The 19,381-nt window shown below is 41.1% G+C and overlaps 1 protein-coding gene across 1 annotated transcript in view; it reads right to left on the reverse strand.

Moving 5' to 3' along the window:
- Positions 1–19,381, reverse strand: part of tspan9a (tetraspanin 9a) — a 215,714-nt gene that overhangs the window by 187,569 nt on the left and 8,764 nt on the right. The window lies entirely within an intron of this gene.

Genomic DNA, 19,381 nt, shown 5'->3' on the forward strand with positions numbered 1-19,381 from the left:
TCAAAATTATTGCATCTAAATGAATTCAACGTTTTTATTTTCAGTGAAATGTATCGTAACTTTACAAGCGTTGTCCCGAGTTTAGAATTGCCAAGCCAAACTGAATTCCTGGATCTCTATCTGGGTAAGCACAACATAATAATAATAATAATAATAATAATAATAATAATAATAATTTGAAACATCTGTTTAGTACAAAGTTTTTAGGCTTTTCCAGCTATTAGAAAAACTACAAATGTGACCCAAAGAATAAAAAAATGAATACATACAGGTATATTCTTATGATAATGATGATGATGACGATGAATTTACTACATCAAATGTGAATTAAGGAGTATTTCAACAAGTAAAGGGTTAAATTCAAGTGAGCTGACAGTCTAAATGAGACCAGGATCATGGCGTATGACTTTAAATTTTAACCACTGACATATGGGCCATGTGTAAGGCCGCAGAAGATAAACTTGCAGTTTGTATTTTTGCGTGAAACTATCATGCATAAAATATCCGCTGATTCCAAACCAGCGGCACTGGCCTCACTGTCCAGCTAAAGGACTTTTCCGCAGGCCATGACTTAATCCTTGATTTTTTGCCAGTGTGGCATGCCACCGCAAAGACAAAGCAGGGTGGTCATGAAACGTTTTAATTAACAGTTCCCGTTCGAAAAAGACGACTGGAAAAAGTTACAAATTAAAGAAAAATAAATGAAGAGGAATCAAAACATGAGGAATGCAGTTGCAAAATAAAGACAGCTTGAGATGTGGCATGTACTTATCAATTACCCCCCTCCTTTAATTTAAAATGCACAGCCAACAAGTCCTTGGGTTCCATTGTCTGCTGTGGTTTCACAACTGCATGCTTCATGTAATTACTGCTGCTTCAGTGGGCCTCATTTCCCATTTATTTTTCGTTCGTTTATGTACAATGTTTTCGGGCAACATTTGACAGACCTCTGTTAGGTTAAAAATATCTCTATTACAAAAGGGTCCCAGGGCAGAATAGATTCAACTTGTAGATGCAATTGACTGTTACTGGTTTCTTCTCAAACTTGGAATATGCTCCCCATTTATACTTCCTCCATGTCAGCGTTCCAAGTTGGCGTGACAAAGACATATTTGCGCTAAGGTCATGTGCAGAAACGTGATGCACATTTGGCATTCACGCTAAAATGTGTAACTTGTCAAATATGCCACTGGATAACCAGATCGCAAGCACAGCTTCACTGGCGGTCGAGTCAAAGCAAAGTGATACTTAAATCATTATAAATCCTCTTGATGTTGATGCTTGACCTCCAGCCGTCCCTTGAATAACTAATGCACACTAACGAACACAAAACTTCAACATCTTTGAAGCTGAACTGATAGCTCTGACTCCGTAACTGATTAAGTGCGATCCTGTGATCCTGTGCTCCTGTAACCAAAAGGACACAGTAGTCATTGCAGAGCAATGTGATAAACCCTCGGGGTATCTCATGATAAGCGTGAGAACTTATTGCCATGTATTTTTAGTTCTGTCTCTTCCCCCTTTGCCTCTTCATTTTTTTTTCTTTTCTCTAGATCCGGAGGGCCAAATTCATTTGAGGTTTTACCTGTTAAATATTTAAATTTTCAATTTCTATATAAAATGGGAATCTGTCAACCGAATAGAAAGACCACCCAGAGAAGGCGTGTATTCCAACCTCTTCTTAGAATTGACAATGTTAGTAACTTGTGTGAAGATCCTACATCGTATGATTTTGCCTTTGGAACCCCAAATGGTTCCGTATACAGTAGAGTCAGTAAATAAATATGTTGTAATACTGACGTAAACCTCTTAAAACCCTCACAAAAATATACGAGCATCTCTTTCAAACATTCGTTTCCTATCCAATCTGTAGCCGACTGCTTACAATTACAGTAAATGCAGTGGCGCCTTTTTCGTTATTTTGTGGTTACAAAAGATTTCATTGGAGGCAACATGATTCCCTGCGTGCTCCTCCTTTTACCCACTGCATTGCTTAGCATCTCTCTTTATTATCCAATGAATTACCAGCATCTACCTGCCTAAATCCTTCCATGACCGAGTGGCTCCTGCGTGCTTGACTAAAGTTGATAGGACTCAAGTATCACGTTGAGGAGGTGCAGAAACACACCTATGGAAAATGGAATTTCGCTGAAAAATATTTCCATTTTTCCCAGTCAACCTTCTGTAAATAACGACAGAATCAATAAACATCCTGTTGAGCCGAATTCCGTTCCCTTTTGGTCAAAGCTTTCAGACATTTGTGATGTCTTATACTGTGTATATAACATGTAGTTAATTCCTGTGATTTCGATTTCCTATCATTGATTGTTTTTTTTTCTGAATCATGAAGTTTCTGGCAAGATTCAAAAATATTAAATGCAACATTCCAATGAATGCAGAGAGAGATTATTGCAAATCACTGGTTTCAAGTTAATCTTTTGTATCCTCTACGCACTGAATTTCACATATTTAAGTGGGGAAAATGTCAGTCTTGCATTGATAAATTGTGTGTGACACTTGTCACCTCCATTTATCCATCTATCTTCTTCCATCCATCTACTTATCTACTGGCCAAAAGGCAGAAAAGAGGATATTTATGAGGCCCTGAGCACTTTTCCAAGTTAGAAAACATTTCATTTCAAAAATCACCATAAATAAGAAGGGGGGTCATCTTTGCATGGACATCAACACATTGTTGGAGATGATCAATCACTGTGTGGGTAGTGGGCACTAAGAGCATCTGTATCAACTTTCTCTTCAGGCTTTGTGAAGAGAATATTTCTTCACAGATGCTTGTGACCCACACACCGCAAGCCTCAAATCTGGTTGACCTCACAGTGTCTGTGCTGGTCAATGCACATTCATCTCCAGAAAAGGAATCTGTCAGGCAACTGATTAGTTGACTCTAAGACAACAATATTGCTACCAATATCTGCACAATTCCACTTTTATCCAACAAAATGATTTAGCAACTTGTCGAAACTAAACACTCACACAGCTGGTACTGAGCTGCTTCTTTCTAAAGCAAGACTCGCCATCAATTAAAAATCCCTTTACAGACTATACAAACTTGGGTTGAAATGATTTGTTCCCAAATACACGTTTTATTAGTGAGTAATTGTCAATTAGATCCGATCCATCCATTTTCCGAGCCGCTTCTCCTCACGAGGGTCGCGGGCGTGCTGGAGCCTATCCCAGCTATCATCTGGCAGGAGGCGGGGTACACCTTGAACTGGTTGCCAGCCAATCGCAAGGAATAAGATCCGACCCTTTATTCATTATTAGGCATTACATACTTGGAAAAATAGAAAAACCAATGCCATGGACAAGCCAACTACTTGGCATTTATGGCAATTCTGTGTTTGCATATAGCTCTGAGTGTTTTGGTTTCTTCCCAGTACTAAAACACCAGTATGTAAGGTTAATTGAAAACTAATTTGTCTATCGGTGTGACTAGTAGTAGACATTATAGACTACATAGACTAGTAGACATTCCAACAGCTTCTTCCCTCTTGCGATCAACTTCTTAAACACCTAACCTATAATTCCATTACAACAAGCTGGAAATTTTTTGACTTGAGTTCGTTGTCACATTTCTGTGGGGCCAATTATGTATTACTCGTGCACTCACTGTAGTTGTCTCGCCATGCTGCACTATTTGCATATACTGGCCACTCGTGCCAGAGTAGCATCTGCTCCATTTGCACACGGATTGAGGAGTATCTGTAACATTTGCACAACCAACATTGTCCCAGATGATCGCACTACTCGTCACTTTAAACCGCATACACTCCTTGAAGTCTCAGCGCCCTTTGCACAATGGTCATTGCACCGGACTATTGCAATATTAGTCGTTCGAACTGCTCTAAGTGCTAGAGGACTCTGCATCTTTTTGCACAATTGTTTTTTGTCAATGTCTTTATGTCCCCAAAGTGTTCTGTAAATTGACTGTCTGTTGTACTAGAGCGGCTCCAACTACCGGAGACAAATTCCTTGTGTGTTTTGGACATACTTGGCAAATAAAGATGATTCTGATTCTGATTCTGATATGAGGGTGCAACGCCCAGGGGCGGAGCCAGAGGGGAGGCTGGTGTAGCACTGGACCCCCCTGAAATCTGATCACACACGAACACGGGCACATGGACAAGTTACATCTCATACATCTCATGACCAGTGTCAGCTTCCAACAGCCACTCCACATTAACGTGTACATTTAATTCGGGTTGTTGCTGAGATTGACGTGTTTCTCCAATGATTTTAGAGCAATGAAACTAGCAGACAATTGGCCAGCTAGCTATTTCATGCATGGGTGGGGGATTATCCTTCACGTTTTACCCTTTGTTATGTCTTTAAACTGTTGGTATACTGATATGTTTGTTTTATGTTTCAAAGCTTTGAAACTGACACTGCAACAGTGTCAAAAGCATTGCTGTTGCATTTTTTTCTCTTTTATGCAGCATGTTATTTCATGCATAATGTAGTGCACAACTGCCTAGCTAAAAACACTTTTAAGACAAACTAGTGGAGTGCTTTCAAAGAAAACATCAGGAGTTGAGGGCATCAAAAAAGTACTGTTAATGAGCATCACAAGTGTAACTTGTTTAAAAAGCATTACTATTGTAATTCAAGTTCATTCTGCCTTTTTATTTGATTTCTGAAATTTCAGCAGGATCACCAGTTTTAGCTTGTTTAAAATAGGAATAGCCTAACTGTAATTCAAGTTAATACTGCCTTTTTATTTAAGTATTCTGTCTGTTTTATTTTATTTGATTCGAGAATTCTGCCTTTTTCATCAACAAAAAAAAATATTTTGATCTGCCTTTTTATTTACTTAATAAAAAGTGTGCCTTTTTATTTCACATTTCATGTTTGTTCATGTTTCATATAGATCAACTGTTTACGACAGTGCATAAAGGCTTTTGTATTACTGGGTTATTTATTTATGTATTTATGATTATTATTATTATTATAGCTCGTGTGTGTGTGTGCGTGTGTGCGCGCTCACATTTCTTACTTTGTGGGGCCCAAGCATCAGGAATACACCAACAGTATGGGGCCCAAAATGCTGGGCCCCATACCGGTTTTTCCTTTAAATCAGCTCAAAAGCCTTCTTTAATATGCCTGTTGCTTTTTTTCACTTGTCTCCTGTTTCACTTGTCAAAAAAAAAGAAAAAGAAAAGAAAAACACACTTTTGGTCATTTAAGTTAAAACTGTCTGTATGAACTGACAATAGAATACTGTTACGATGATCTTTTAAAATATCATGTCTCTGTGGCCCAATCTAACGTATCAAATTTTATTGTAATTATTATTTTAGGACTTGTCATGACATGGCGTAACAGGATCAGCCTATCAGAGACTGTAGAGACAGAAGGCGTGACCAATGACTGTGTCAATCACTTGCACACGCACACACGCTGCATTCTCATTATCTGTGCACTCAGCAGCCTCGCAAAGGCTTTTGTATTTGGCCAGATTGAACTGGACTGATCACACGACAAAGCAAGGGTCAATATATGTAATGTTCACTTTAGTGAACGGCATGGCTTTAGTCAGAGACCCGAGCCCGAGGCCTGGGGAACGGAGCAGTGAAGTGAGGTTACATTCAAATCTTGCTAGCAGTTTGAAAACTGCATATTCTACGTTCAGTATAAAAAAAGCACCGTCGCACTTCCTTTTTACAATGGAATGTAAGAGTGGATGGAATAAAATAAACATAATCCATTTGAAAAGTACAATGGAATAAGATGGAGAGAGGCTTTTACGTTGGGGGTTCCACCTAGTACTCACTTAGATTGGGCTGTCCATGTGTATAATATATATAATAATAATTTGAAACTGCCATTGCACCTTTAATCTTGCACATCCCCTGGAGGACGCTCACAAAATTCCTGGGCTTCAGCAGTCACCCTGCTGCACACTGACTCTGACCAGCGAGTTTGACACATGCAGAATATGGGAAGAGCAAAAAAAAAAACAATAATTAAAATTCCATCACAGTATACCATATATTACCATAAAGACCAGGACCACAAACAATCTTTTAGAGCCTGTCAGGACAGAAGTGGTTTTCCGCTGTTGTACCACGCGCCTTTGTGGATGAAGCACACACTTTTTATTTTCCTCATTAGAAAACAATCCATATTTATGTTTGTGTAAGTAGAACATCTGAAACATCATTGAAAGTCTTTGCAAAATTTTTGATATAGCACTATCTTAACTCACACACAGGGGCAGCAGCATTCTAACATGACACAAAAGACAGATTACTTCCTTAACCATCTGGGTAACAGTACATAGAAGCTGGAAAAGATAAAGGAGTTGGACGTGAATGAGAAGCTGGAAAAGATAAAGGAGTTGGACGTGAATGTATGTATGACTATATTATCTGTCACATCCATTACGGCTCACTTAGATCAATGAGCAGGCAGGTATCACCGCAAATAAGCAAAGCAGCGCCTGTACCTTTCCAAACTGCAAGAAACAAAAACATCTCATCAAGAAAAGCCTTAAGTATCGTTCTTTTTTTTTTTTTTTTTTTTAATCTTGCAACATTTAAGTTTTACTTTGGTACATGTGTACCTATTCCTTCCCCCACCGAAGCTCAGAAATAAAACAGAACAGTTTTTTTTTTTTTTTAATTTGAAGCTAAAACCTGCATGATCCAGAAAGGGAGTGATATAACATACAGTATATGAAACAAGACATAGACGGACAGAAACATTAAGGCGAGAATTGGAGCAATAGACTGCTCTGCGTTTCCCACCCCCATGCGATGCAACCCTGCAGGACACAGCACTGAGGAACTGCCAAGGTGCACAGATGCCAGGGCACTGGGCGGGTAGGCCCCATGGAATCGCCAGAGAGAGTTGGCGTAGAGCACACATGCACTGCGCCACCAACTATTCAAGCTTCACAGCAGCCACCCCTATAGCAAACCCAGTTCTGATAAATGTCTTAATCTGTGTTTTTGTTGACTTTGTTTTGATTTAGAATTTTTTTTGTGGTACGTCATGTTTACCCTGTGTCCCCTTTTCATATCATGTCCACTCAATGGGTTTTCATCCCCATCTGTTTTAGTCAGCCGTGCTCCTTGTGTCTACTAATCACCTCCCTCCAGGCACTCGTGTCTTGTCCAGGTGCCTCGTTGTCTCATCTATTTGTTTGTATTTAGTTCTCTGCTTTCAGTCTGTGTTCGTGCGTTGTCATCAGACATCATGTTTTATGAGTCCCATCCCAGTTTGTAGTGGTGAGTGTTTTGTTTCCCCATGTTTATTTGTTTGCCTTTTTTTTCCTTTAATACTTTTTTGAGACCCCAGCACTCCTGCCTTGCCTCCCTGTTTGCCTGCACTTGGGTGCTTCACCTTTTCCCTCAATACCAACACCACGGAAACCCAATTGTGCCAATAAAACTGCTGCTCAGCAACATCAAAAACATCCAGCTAATCATTACTAGCAGTGTTGGGGAGTAACTAATTTCATGAAATGAGACTACAAAATGTAATTACAAAATGTATGTAACTGTAATCATTCCCTTACTGGGAGAAATTTTGCAATTAAATTACAGTTGCTTTTGGAAATTTGCATGATCACAATTTTAGTTACATTTAAAAAATAGCGGCAAAAGCTCAGATTTTTTTTCATATAATTTCCTCCTTCTAAGCCGACCCTTGGGATTGGCTCTCTCTGGTTATGTTCTATTCTGCTGTAGACTCAAACATGATGTATTATTCCCAAATACGACCTCAACCTTGTGGTGTGATTTATTAGTTTGTGTCATATTTTGAAAAGGTTAGACTTATAGGTACAATTTTGAACACATAAAAGCACTAACTATATTAGTGTTCTTTGTAATACTGTTTTTTTAACTGTCTAATTTTTGCACATTAGTCATTAAGCCAACATGGTATCATGTTTTCCACATGCTGTACACATAATGAAACAAACACATTGTTTATTTTGAATTTACATTTAATCATGCTTCGATATCAGTTTAATATTTGTGTAAAGAACAAATATGTGGTTAATTCCAATATAATGATCTATGGTTTTAATCCACTTTTTTAGAGGAAACATTCAAGGGTCCTGTTGATGCATTCATTAAATTTAATCAAATGTAATTAGTTACATGCACTGCGATTGGCTGGCGTTGTAGCGGACACTCCCCCACGACTTGATAAACTGCTTTCTTCCAAGCGGCCCTTCTGTGAGACTACCACAAGAAGGTGCCTACTGGACCCTAAAGTAATTAGCAGGTTCCCGCAAAATCTTAGCTTACAGTCAGCAAAGAGTCCTTTTCTTCGTTTGAACTGACAGCTGCCAAAAGGGACAGAGCGACAAATGTGCACGCAAGGCGCCACCCACTGGCGTTTGAGAGTACTGCAACCCGTGAACTTCCATTCAGTTGTTTATTAGCCAAAGGACACGCAGTTCGGCCAACGCGAATGTCAGGATGAGAACGGACTCAGCCGTCAACCAAACCTACCGTCCTGTGACGACCGAGACAGACCACCCCACCGACCAGCTGATCTACATTTGTGAGTAGACCCGGCAATTGTCGCCATGAGGTACAAGACTAGTGCCTATTAATTTGGGGGAAATTAGTAGCGTCACACAAAATCCCAACTCTGCCCTCCCTCTCTCTCGTCCGGACTGGACACATTAAATGCTCACGTTTTCAACTTTAATCCAACACACAGTGTTATATTTCCCTTTTCCTAAGTATATGTTTCCTTGTTGTAGTTAGCCTCTTTCTGTTTCCCTATCGATCCATCGTAGAGTTCATTAAATATTCTATAAAATGCCGCACTTGGTTGTGTTTTGTGTGTGTTTTGAGTTTAAGTAAACCTCCGTCATCTAGAACTCGTATTTCATAAAGTGTAGCAACTGTTAGATTATGAGACTGATAAAAGGTTTGTAATTGCTTTCTCCTGAATTTCATACATGTAAAAAGTGACGTGTTTCCCCTTAATGAGACAAATTAGTTTGATTTTAACGTTAAAAGGTAAATCGGACTAACCCGGAAGTAAACGCAGGCGTTTACCTTCCTTTGTATATTTTTCAAAATTAATTACATTTTTATCCAAAAAATGTATGCTACACCGTCATCAATAAAAAAACAAAAAAAATACAATTACCCTCTGTCATCAATGTTACCCAGTGTTTTGAAATCTGATGGCCATTAGAGATGTCCCAATCCGATCACGTGATCGAAAATCGAGGTCGATCACGTAATTTTCAGCTGATCGAGATCGGGTGAAAAAGATTGGTTTCATTCATTTTCTGACATTTTAAATGTCACAAAGTGATAAAATAATCCAAAGTTATGCAGAGCGTTCCAAATGGAACAGTAATCGCTTCATTGTATATTACACGATGTAACATTTCGGGGTGGGTGGCATTTAGTACGTGTATAGGCGTCTGTGAAAGAGACATGCGCCGTGTGTGGGTGTGCGTGTGTGTGCCACCAGACCGACACTATTGGCCCATTCCACCACATCGACCGGCGACCCACCAACCCTGTAGCTGCATGGACGGTCATTAAAGCCTTAAGACAGACGGTCATTAAAGCCTTAAGACACACGCTAGGGCATCCAGAAGGGGTTGCATTAGGTGCCCGGCCACCTGCCCTTTTGCCCTTGGTGCCCAAGGTGCCCCTTTGTCAGTTATTGTTTTTATTTATTGATTTATTTTTAAACATGTGCGTGATTGTGTGTAAGTCTGTCTGGGGCCTTTCATCAATAACATCTGATGTAACCATGTTGGAAAAAAAATGTATTAAGTTATAACTTGTTAGGGAATTAATAAAGTTATACGGGCTGTGGCGAGTCTGTCCACGTGCCTGCGTGAGCTGCTCATCCAGGAGTGGAATTCATGTTTATCAGACATAAAAGTTACACAATTTTCACCAGAACTAGACACGCCGTAACAAAGCAAGAAAACAATGCACCACTGAATATTTCCCCTACTACTACTACTTCGTTTCCTTTTCACTTCCTTTCTATCTTGTGTCATCATTGGACAGCTAATTATCTGGCGAGTTGTGGTTTAACTTCATTGTATTTCAACTCAATAGAAGCCTTGCAATTTTCATGACTGCATTTTCCTTTTATGATAATGGGTCGGTAAATTTAGTCGAGATCAGGAGCGTGATGAATGTATTGTTGAGCTATTTATTTACTGTCCTGCAGAAGGTGCTTAATTATTGTGTCTAACTTTACACCATAAAAAAATCAACATCTATATAATTACAGGTGGAATGGTGGACGACTGGTTAGCACAGCCACCTCACAGTTCTGAGGACCCGGGTTCAAATCCGGCCTCTCCTGTGTGGAGTTTGCATGTTCTCCCCATGGAAGGTTAAATGAAGACTCTAAATTGCCCGTAGGTGTTAATGTGAGTGTGAATGGTTGTTTGTTTATATGTGCCCTGCGATTGGCTGGCGAGCAGTTCAGGGCATACCCCGCCTCTTGCCCGAAGATTGCTGGAGCCTATTCCACTGTAACCTCCCATTGTAATATTGACTGTGTTCATTCTGTTAACAGAAATAAATACGTTAAATCATTTTGCCGATGTGTGTCCTCTTTGCTGGCTTGACCACCGGCCCCCCAAAATGTCTGGTGCAAGGCTAGTGTAGTATTGTGTCAATCGGTCTATTCTAGCGGCATGCCAGAAGCTGGAGTGTCGTGGTGTGCGGTCAATTGCCACAAAGTCCCATTCACAAATCCCTGTGATTGGAGACCAGTCTAAAATGCAATCTGCCTCACGCCCTACGTCAGCTGGGACGGACTCCAGCTTGCCTGCTGTGACACTGAATGTGATAAGTGGGATAGGAAACGGACGGTTCTGCACACAACTCAGGTGGCTTCATGGCAGACTACTACGAGCACAATCAGCTTGGGTCTGACACTGACAAATCTTGTGTGACATCTCACAGTAAACTGATTACCACATCCTGTAATCAGGAAGATGTGAGGGCAGTAAATGATTGCAGATCGCACAAACATTCTACCTCAAACCCAATCATCAGAGGAACTCACTCTGAGTAAACAGCGACTAATTATACTCAACCTACACCGAATTTATCACATCATTACCTGCATTAGGACACCAGCTAGAATTGTTCTGCTTGGAATACTAATAATTCACAAACTTTGTGAATACATTTAATGCATTACTTTGTTAGAGAGGATGTGGGCTAAATGTCATGTAAGCCCTTCACAGCAAGATTGGATATCAAGTGCCCCTGATATACAATTAGACAGGGTTACTAGCGTAGCAGCCAATTTCATGCTGGATGGCAGTCAGTCTTGAGCATGATTAAATGCTGGTAGCCGCATAAGCGCTTGATGCCTAAATAATGCAGCAGCACTCTTCCATTATCATGAGAATACAATAGCAAAACTTGGATTTTTAAGGATTTCCTTCCACCTGGGCTCAACAGAAAAGTGCAAAAGTATAGCACAACTCAGTTAAAGATGAATACCAGACACGTTTTCTTCTATCCTAAACCAATAAGTCAACTCTCTACAGGGGTACTCCTTTAATGCATTAAGTGTCCTCCCTTTCACAATCAGTTTATTTAAATATTTCACCTCTGTACCACCAGTAGTGTGGCTTTCATCTTGAGCATGAAGCACTGAGCTGAGCTGAAAGAGCAGAGTGACATTCAGTCTGGTTTCATTTTATTTGCACGTTAAACAGGATTGCCCTGAGTGTGAGAATGTACATGTCAAACAAGTTGAGTGGGGCCGAGTGGGCCCTGTTACCAACACTCAGTGGCGTTTTGGAGCCACGGCAAAGAAAGCAAGAGGAACAAGGGGCATGCATCAATCATTTGAACCAAAGGCAAACGGTTTGGCATGAATTTCCTTCCTTCATATTTCCTTAAACCTTTGAAAGCTATGCATGATTTTTTTTTTTTTCAGAGTTCCAAAATAAAAGCAGGACTTGAACATTTTTGTGGCTTTGAAGATACAGTACATTGCAAAGGAAAATACTCTGTTAGTACGGTTTCCATTGTCAGTAGCTCGTATGCATTTTAAACAAATGTCCTTAAACAATTTTAACATATAGTCAAAAGTGCCATGTGACAACATAACAATTTATTCTTAAGTGTAACTGATTGGTTTTGAGTAAAAAAAAAATATATATATATTGGAGGACTTAAAGGAGATACATTTTATGAAAACTGAATTTACACCCTTGAATTAAGAGACTGTTTTTGAATAAATATAGAGCTATATTCCTTATCTGTGGCACCCATATTTCTCACCTTGTCAAACATACAAACAAAAGCTGAGGGGGGCCATTTGGTGAATAATTATTGCGCAACATTTTAGTTTTTATGCAATTTCAGTGTTCATAGTCTGTGTAGATTGTGTGGCATGAAATTTGCTGTAGGAGTTGAGGTGTCCTTGCTTGGCTGAAGAATCTGATTTAATGACAACAATGAAAGAGAGTGCCTGTTGTCCAAGACAATCATCTGGGCGATTGCCCTGGAATGAAAGAAAGTACCACATTCAACGATAACAATGTATCTGGAGACATCTCCTTTTACGTGGTACACCCTTGAAAATGAGCAATTCAGCCAAAAACCAGATATAATGCTCAAACACGCTAGGGTCACAACATCAGGTACAAAGATTTTTTTCCTTTATATTAATAAAATATCAGGAACAATTTGATTTTGATTGTGTTGTGGTTTTTAGTGGTGTCAACATGTAGTGTCAGCTCTCAGTACATCAATGTGAGAGCTGTTTTTAATATTTTAGTTCCTAATTGTTTCTTGTTTTTGAGCAGGAGCATCTTATTCCATAAGGACTTGGCTTGGAGACCAAAGGTGTCGAAGGTTTAAATCCTGCTAAGGAGCACAACTGTTCAAAAGAGGAATGGCTGTTTCTTGAGCGCTGTCAACGGGCCCCATCGTGAGGCAGCTGAGAAAGCAATGTGAAACGATGGAACTAATGTCCGGCTTCAATTATTCATTCTGTAATTGCACTCACTATGAAAACATCTATTTTCTGTACCGCTTATCCTCACTAGGGTCGCGGGCATGTCGGAGCCTATCCCAGCTATCTTCGGGCGAGAGGTGGGGTACACCCTGAACTGGTCACCAGCCAATCGCAGGGCACATAAAAACAAACAACCATTCACACTCACATTCATACCTACGGGCAATTTAGAGTCTTCAATCAACCTACCACGCATGTTTTTGGGATGTGGCAGGAAACCTACAAAGGCACGGGGAGAAAATGCAAACTCCTCACAGGCAGGGCTTGGATTTGAACCCCGGTCTTCAGAACTGTGAGACAGATGTGCTAACCCGTCTTTCACCGTGCAACCACTATGAAAACGTACCAAGACTAATGACGAGCTGAAAATCCCACACCTATCAAACATTCACATAAAATTCAGAATTTGGACTTTAAAAAGGTTTGATGAGCCATCAGAGGAAATAAATATCTCCATCCAACAGCATTCTGGCAACTTCCGAAGGTAAGTAAACATGTCATTCATCACACACTTCCTCTCGCTGGTGAAGCCCTGATCTTTTAATCTAAATGAAAAACATATGCATACAAAAAGGGGAGGGGGCATTAAGGCATTTCTTCCATGAGAAGAGGCGCCTCTGTAAAAAAATTAACTGTAGTGTAGAATTTTTTATGTGCAAACAAGCACGCACACATGCGTGCACACATACACACACATTTTGCAATAAAGGGAGATTTTATGAGATTTTAAAGTGTTCATGCGAGAACCATTGAATAGATTGAACAAAATGGTGCGCACTTGAAATACTGTTCATATGAACTGTTGTGCTGAAATGACCTCACCATCAGAAAGGTGCTTTGCATCATGATATTTGCTGAATACCAAATATCCTAGCGGATTGGTACACATATTTCACTAATATAAAATGACAGAGAAGCTGTCAATGTTGTAAATAAAAACAGAATACAATGATTTTCAAACCTCACCACCTGTTGAACCTATATTTAATTGAATACACTACAAAGATATTTAATGTTCAAACTGATAAACTTTATTGTTTTTAGCAAATAATCATTAACTTGGAATTTTATGGCTGCAACACGTTCCAAAAAAGCTGGGACAGGTGGTAAAAAAGACTGAGAAAGTTGAGGAATGCTCATCAAACACCTGTTTGGAACATCCCACAGGTGAACAGGCTAATTGGGAACAGGTGGGTGCCATGATTGGGTATGAAAGGAGCTTCCCTTTATTGCTCAGTCATTCACAAGGTTCACCTCTTTGTGAACAAGTGTGTGAGAAGATAGTCGAACAGTTTAAGGACAACGTACAATTGCAAGGAATTTAGGGACTTCATCATCTGCAGTCCATAATATCATCAAAGGGTTCAGAGAATCTGGAGAAATCACTGCATGTCAGCTGCAAGGCTGAAAACCAACTTTGAATGCCTGTGACCTTCGATCCCTCAGGCGGTACTAAATCAAAAACCAACATCACTGTGTAAAGGATATCACCACATGGGCTCAGGAACACTTCAGAAAACCAATGTCAGTAAATACAGATCGGCGCTACATCGGTAAGGGCGAATTGAAACTACTATGCAAAGCAAAAGCCATTTATCAACAATACCCAGAAACGCCGCCGGCTTGTCTGGGCCCGAGCTCATCTAAGATGGACTGATGCAATGTGGTCCAACGAGTCCACATTTCAAATTGTTTTTGTAAATTGTGGACGTCATGTCCTCCGGGCCAAAGAGGAAAAGAACCATCTGGACTGTGATGGACGCAAAGTTCAAAAGCCAGCATCTGTGATGGTATGGGGCTGTGTTACTGCCAATGGCATGGGTAACTTACACATCTGTGAAGGCAACATTAATGCTGAAAGGTACATACAGGTTTTGGAGAAACATATGCTGCCATCCAAGCAATGTCTTTTTCATGGACGCCCCTGCTTATTTCAGCAAGACAATGCCAAACCACATTCTGCATGTGTTACAACAGTGTGGCTTCAGTGCGGGTACTAGACTGTCCTGCCTGGAGTCCAGAACTCTCTCCCATTGAAAATGTTTGGCGCATTATGAAGCGTAAAATACGACAACGGAGACCCCGGACTGTTGAACAGCTGAAGCTGTACATCAAGCAAGAATGCGAAAGAATTCCACCTACAAAGCTTCAACAATTAGTGTCCTCAGTTCCCAAACGTTTATTGAATGTTGTTAAAAGAAAAGGTGATGTAACACAGTGGTAAACATGACCCTGTCCCAGTGTTTTTGGAACGTGTTGCAGCCATCTAATTCGAAGTTAATGATTATTTGCTAAAAACAATAAGGTTTATCAGTTTGAACATTAAATATCTTGTCTTTGAAGTGTATTCAATTAAATATAGGTCAAACATGATTTGCAAATCATTGTATTCTGTTTTTATTCATGTTTAACACAATATCCCAACTTCATTGGGATTGGGGTTGTAGTTTTGTTCCTATGAAACATCATGGTTTATCATTTGGACCCTTGCTATAAATTTTTTTTAGGCAATGACTTTTATGGATTTTTACTGTTTACATACTTAAGGCCTCTTTATACTCCCGCGGTTATGCGGCCAACAACGCCAGCATCGCATCACGTGACTGACGAATTGGCCCACGTGGGCCCCTATGCGTCACTTGACGCACACACAGCAAAAATTGTTGCTGCACATCGAACGCCGCGCAGATCATCTCTCGTGATTGGTACATTTTAGTCACATGCTGTGATGACGTACTCAGCGTGCCCCTCGGTTCTACATACCATCTACGCCGCCGCTTTCTCAATCGATTTTGCAGCTTAATTAAACATATCATCTGGTCATCTAGGTCCAGACACTGTTCCACGGTTGCCATTGTTGTTGCTTTGTTCCTTGTTACTGAAAGGGTTAAACCCTAAAAACGGCTACCGGAAATGGCCCAAAAAAGGCAGAGGAAACTCCACCCTGTGGTGTCCTAGCCAATACCAGCCGTAGCGACACCCCCGACTTGGAGGTGAACTGCAGTACATTTTCAAAACTGCACGCGTAGGTTTGCGCTCGAGTATAAAGGCGAAATACGCGCGGGACAGCCGCAGTGACGTCAGCGCGGTCGCCGTCCACGAGAGTATAAAGAAGCCTTTACTGTAAGGCTCCCCAACAAAGGAAAGGGGAGCGGTAGTCGTCGTCATATTCCCCAGCCGTTTATTAAACGCCAAGAGAACAATCAAACACACTGAGCGTACTCACACGGAGGCAGCTGTCTGCCACAGCTCTCAACCGGACACTCACACACAGATTTTTACCAAAGTCACGTGCCACCCCACCATCCCCCGCCTCTTAAAGGCACATGGATGTACACAGACACTACAATCCATACAGTATTTTCTATACATTTTATGCTTGCAATTAGGTTGTTTTGTGTACATTTACAACTTCCATCCATCCATTTTCTGAGCCGCTTCTCCTCACTAGGGTCGCGGGCATGCTGGAGCCTATCCCAGCTGTCATCGGGCAGGAGGCGGGGTACACCCTGAACTGGTTGCCAGCCAATCGCAGGGCACATAGAAACAAACAACCATTCGCACTCACAGTCATGCCTACGGGCAATTTAGAGTCTCCAATTAATGCATGTTTTTGGGATGTGGGAGGAAATCGGAGTGCCCGGAGAAAACCCACACAGGCACGGGGAGAACATGCAAACTCCACACAGACGGGGCCGGGGATTGAACCCAGGTCCTCAGAACTGTGAGGCTGACGCGCTAACCAGTCGGGCCACCCTGCCGCCCATTTACAACATGTTTTTTATAAGTTCAAATGTGTTTAAGAGTGCGGGAAAAACACTATTATATGGTGTATTGCTGGTGAGACTGGAACGCATCCCCTGCGATGAACGAGGGTTCACTGTAGGTACATCACTCCTGGTGGTTTTAGCATGAGTAGAAAAAGCCAATGTCATATCTTTTTATTTTTTTTCATATATGTGACATGTTCACTGGGAAGTCATTTGACTTCTCCACTAACTTTAACAAAAGTTGAAGAAAGCATCATCCATATGAAAACAACATATGTAAGCAGTTGAGGAGGAGTGTAATAATGTAAAGGATCATGTTTCAAAAGTTCACTTGAGGTCTCACACCGAGAGGCAGCAGACTCAACTCTCAAAGGTGCTTTTGATTATGGGGGTGGTGGAGAGCGAGCGCTGCCTCCGAAATGAGGCTCCCTTATGTCCAGTTAATAGCAGCAGTTTCAAGGCTGCAAATTACTGTTTTTTTTATGTCTGGAGCAATTTGGAGTCAAGAAGTTCTGTCACAAGTCCCCAAAAAACAGCCAGGTCAGGTGCCACAAGAAGATTGTTTTTGTCTTTTTTTTACTCACAGGTAGTGCCACTTTATGTATGCTAACTCTCAGTGATACTGGAGTCGTCGCCTTTACTGTCCGCTTTTTTTTTTTTTTTTTTTTTTTAAACGGAAATTTCGCTTCCAACGACATGGTTGTAAATTGCACAGACAACAAAGACTAAATCATGATTCAGGACAGCAACACTTAGTCATCAACTACACCACTGAAACCACATTTTAGCAATCTTGCAGATAAAGAATTGCTCAGATTCCTTTGCTTTCTCTTGAAGGGTCATATGGTTCAATCTTAATTGTCGCACATCCATCAAAAGTCACACAAAACTTCAGCGTCCAAACTGTCATGATGCCTGGAATTACGTGAGACCTCAACACTCAGAGCATCATGAGCGGATTAACACTGTCCGGGTTTTACTTTTTGGCTTCTTTCGGACCATTTCTTCCAAAAGTCGGAGATATCTCAACAATCTATCAATCAAAACAATGACTGGTGCATATTCAAGTCTGCTGAAATAAGCAGTTTCTCTGGTTTAGCAGTTATAGAAGCGGGGTTAATTAAAATAAGTAAAATGTTGATACATTACACCAAACTCTGACATTACTTCCAAACCGATTATTTTGTGCGTTGAGGGCCATATTCGCTCGTTAGTGCGTAAGTCTGTATTTTATGCGCCTGGCTCTCCCGTATTGACTTCTGACACACCCACCGCGCGTACCGGGTGAATATGTGCGCACCGACACGCAATGCGGGACACATTGAATTCTGAGGCTCGCTGGAATTCCTGGATCGTGACGTTTTTCTGATTTGCATGAATCCATGAAATCCATCCATCCATCCATCCATTTCCTTTACCGCTTCTCCTCACTAGGGTCGCGGGCGCACTGGAGCCTGTACCAGCTATCTTCGGGCAGGGGGTACACGCTGAACCGGTCGCCAGCCAATCGCAGGGCACACGAAACAAACAGCCATTCGCACTCACAATCACACCTACGGGCAATGTAGTGTCTCCAATTTTTTGGGGGGATCTGGGAGGAAACCGCCGTGCCCGGAGAAAACCCACCCAGGCACAGAGAGAACATGCAAACTCCACACAGCCAGGGCTGGGATTTAAACCCCGGTCCCCAGAACTGTAGGGCGGATGTGCTAACCAGTTGTGCTAACCAGTCGTCCACCATAGAAATCCATTTGGGAAATATATCATACTTGTGAAATGAACTGTAGCGGATGTAAGTCGATCGTCGCCAGGGAGACGTGGGCACCGCTCATGTATTCAGGGTTCGACTCTTGACGCCCCGCCGAGTCGCCATTTGCGGCGCCGTTTCCAGCGTGGCGGGTAGCACAGCCACTCCTATTAGCCACTTTGGCGGGTTGAATTGTATTCCCTTGTTTGAACTGCGAGCAGATTATGCTGCTGTCTATTGCTTATCGATTCTGCCTACCGCCTGGCTCCTCCTCCTCGTTGAGTTCCGATCATGCACTCACTGCATGATTGGCTGCTTTTGTTTCATGCAAATTTTAGCGAGTCTATTTCAGCATTTTTTCATTGTGTAATTTGCAGCTTTGCGAACAAAGCAAAGATAAACGTAACTGTCAACACCCATGTCCGCCATTACACAACATAATGCAGCGTTTTAAAGTTGTGCAAGTTGCGTCTTTGTGACATAAAGATACTGCAAATGCGACGTCACTGTTGCAAGTTCAAGAAGCACAAGAAAATCAGTCCATGAATGATGCCTTCGCTTCCAAGTTGGTAAAGTATGTGAGGCGCCTGCGAACAGTAAATTTATTAATGACTCGTTTTATGAGCAGTACAACCACAGTAATTCCTGAACAGTCGTGTCTCTCACATAACTCCCGTGTCCGCTGCACACTTAATATAAGACTATACAGCATCCCACTTTACTTCATACTGCCATGTAGGGTTTCATGGGGCCCACAATTCACAAGTTAATGCCTTAATTTAAAATAATAATAAAAATACTCAACAGTTATATCGAATGTATTAATGTAGTAATGTAATGTAGTAATTTA

The sequence above is a fragment of the Phycodurus eques genome, chromosome 5 (genome assembly GCF_024500275.1).
Source record: "Phycodurus eques isolate BA_2022a chromosome 5, UOR_Pequ_1.1, whole genome shotgun sequence".
In the NCBI taxonomy this organism is placed as follows: Eukaryota; Metazoa; Chordata; class Actinopteri; order Syngnathiformes; family Syngnathidae; genus Phycodurus; species Phycodurus eques.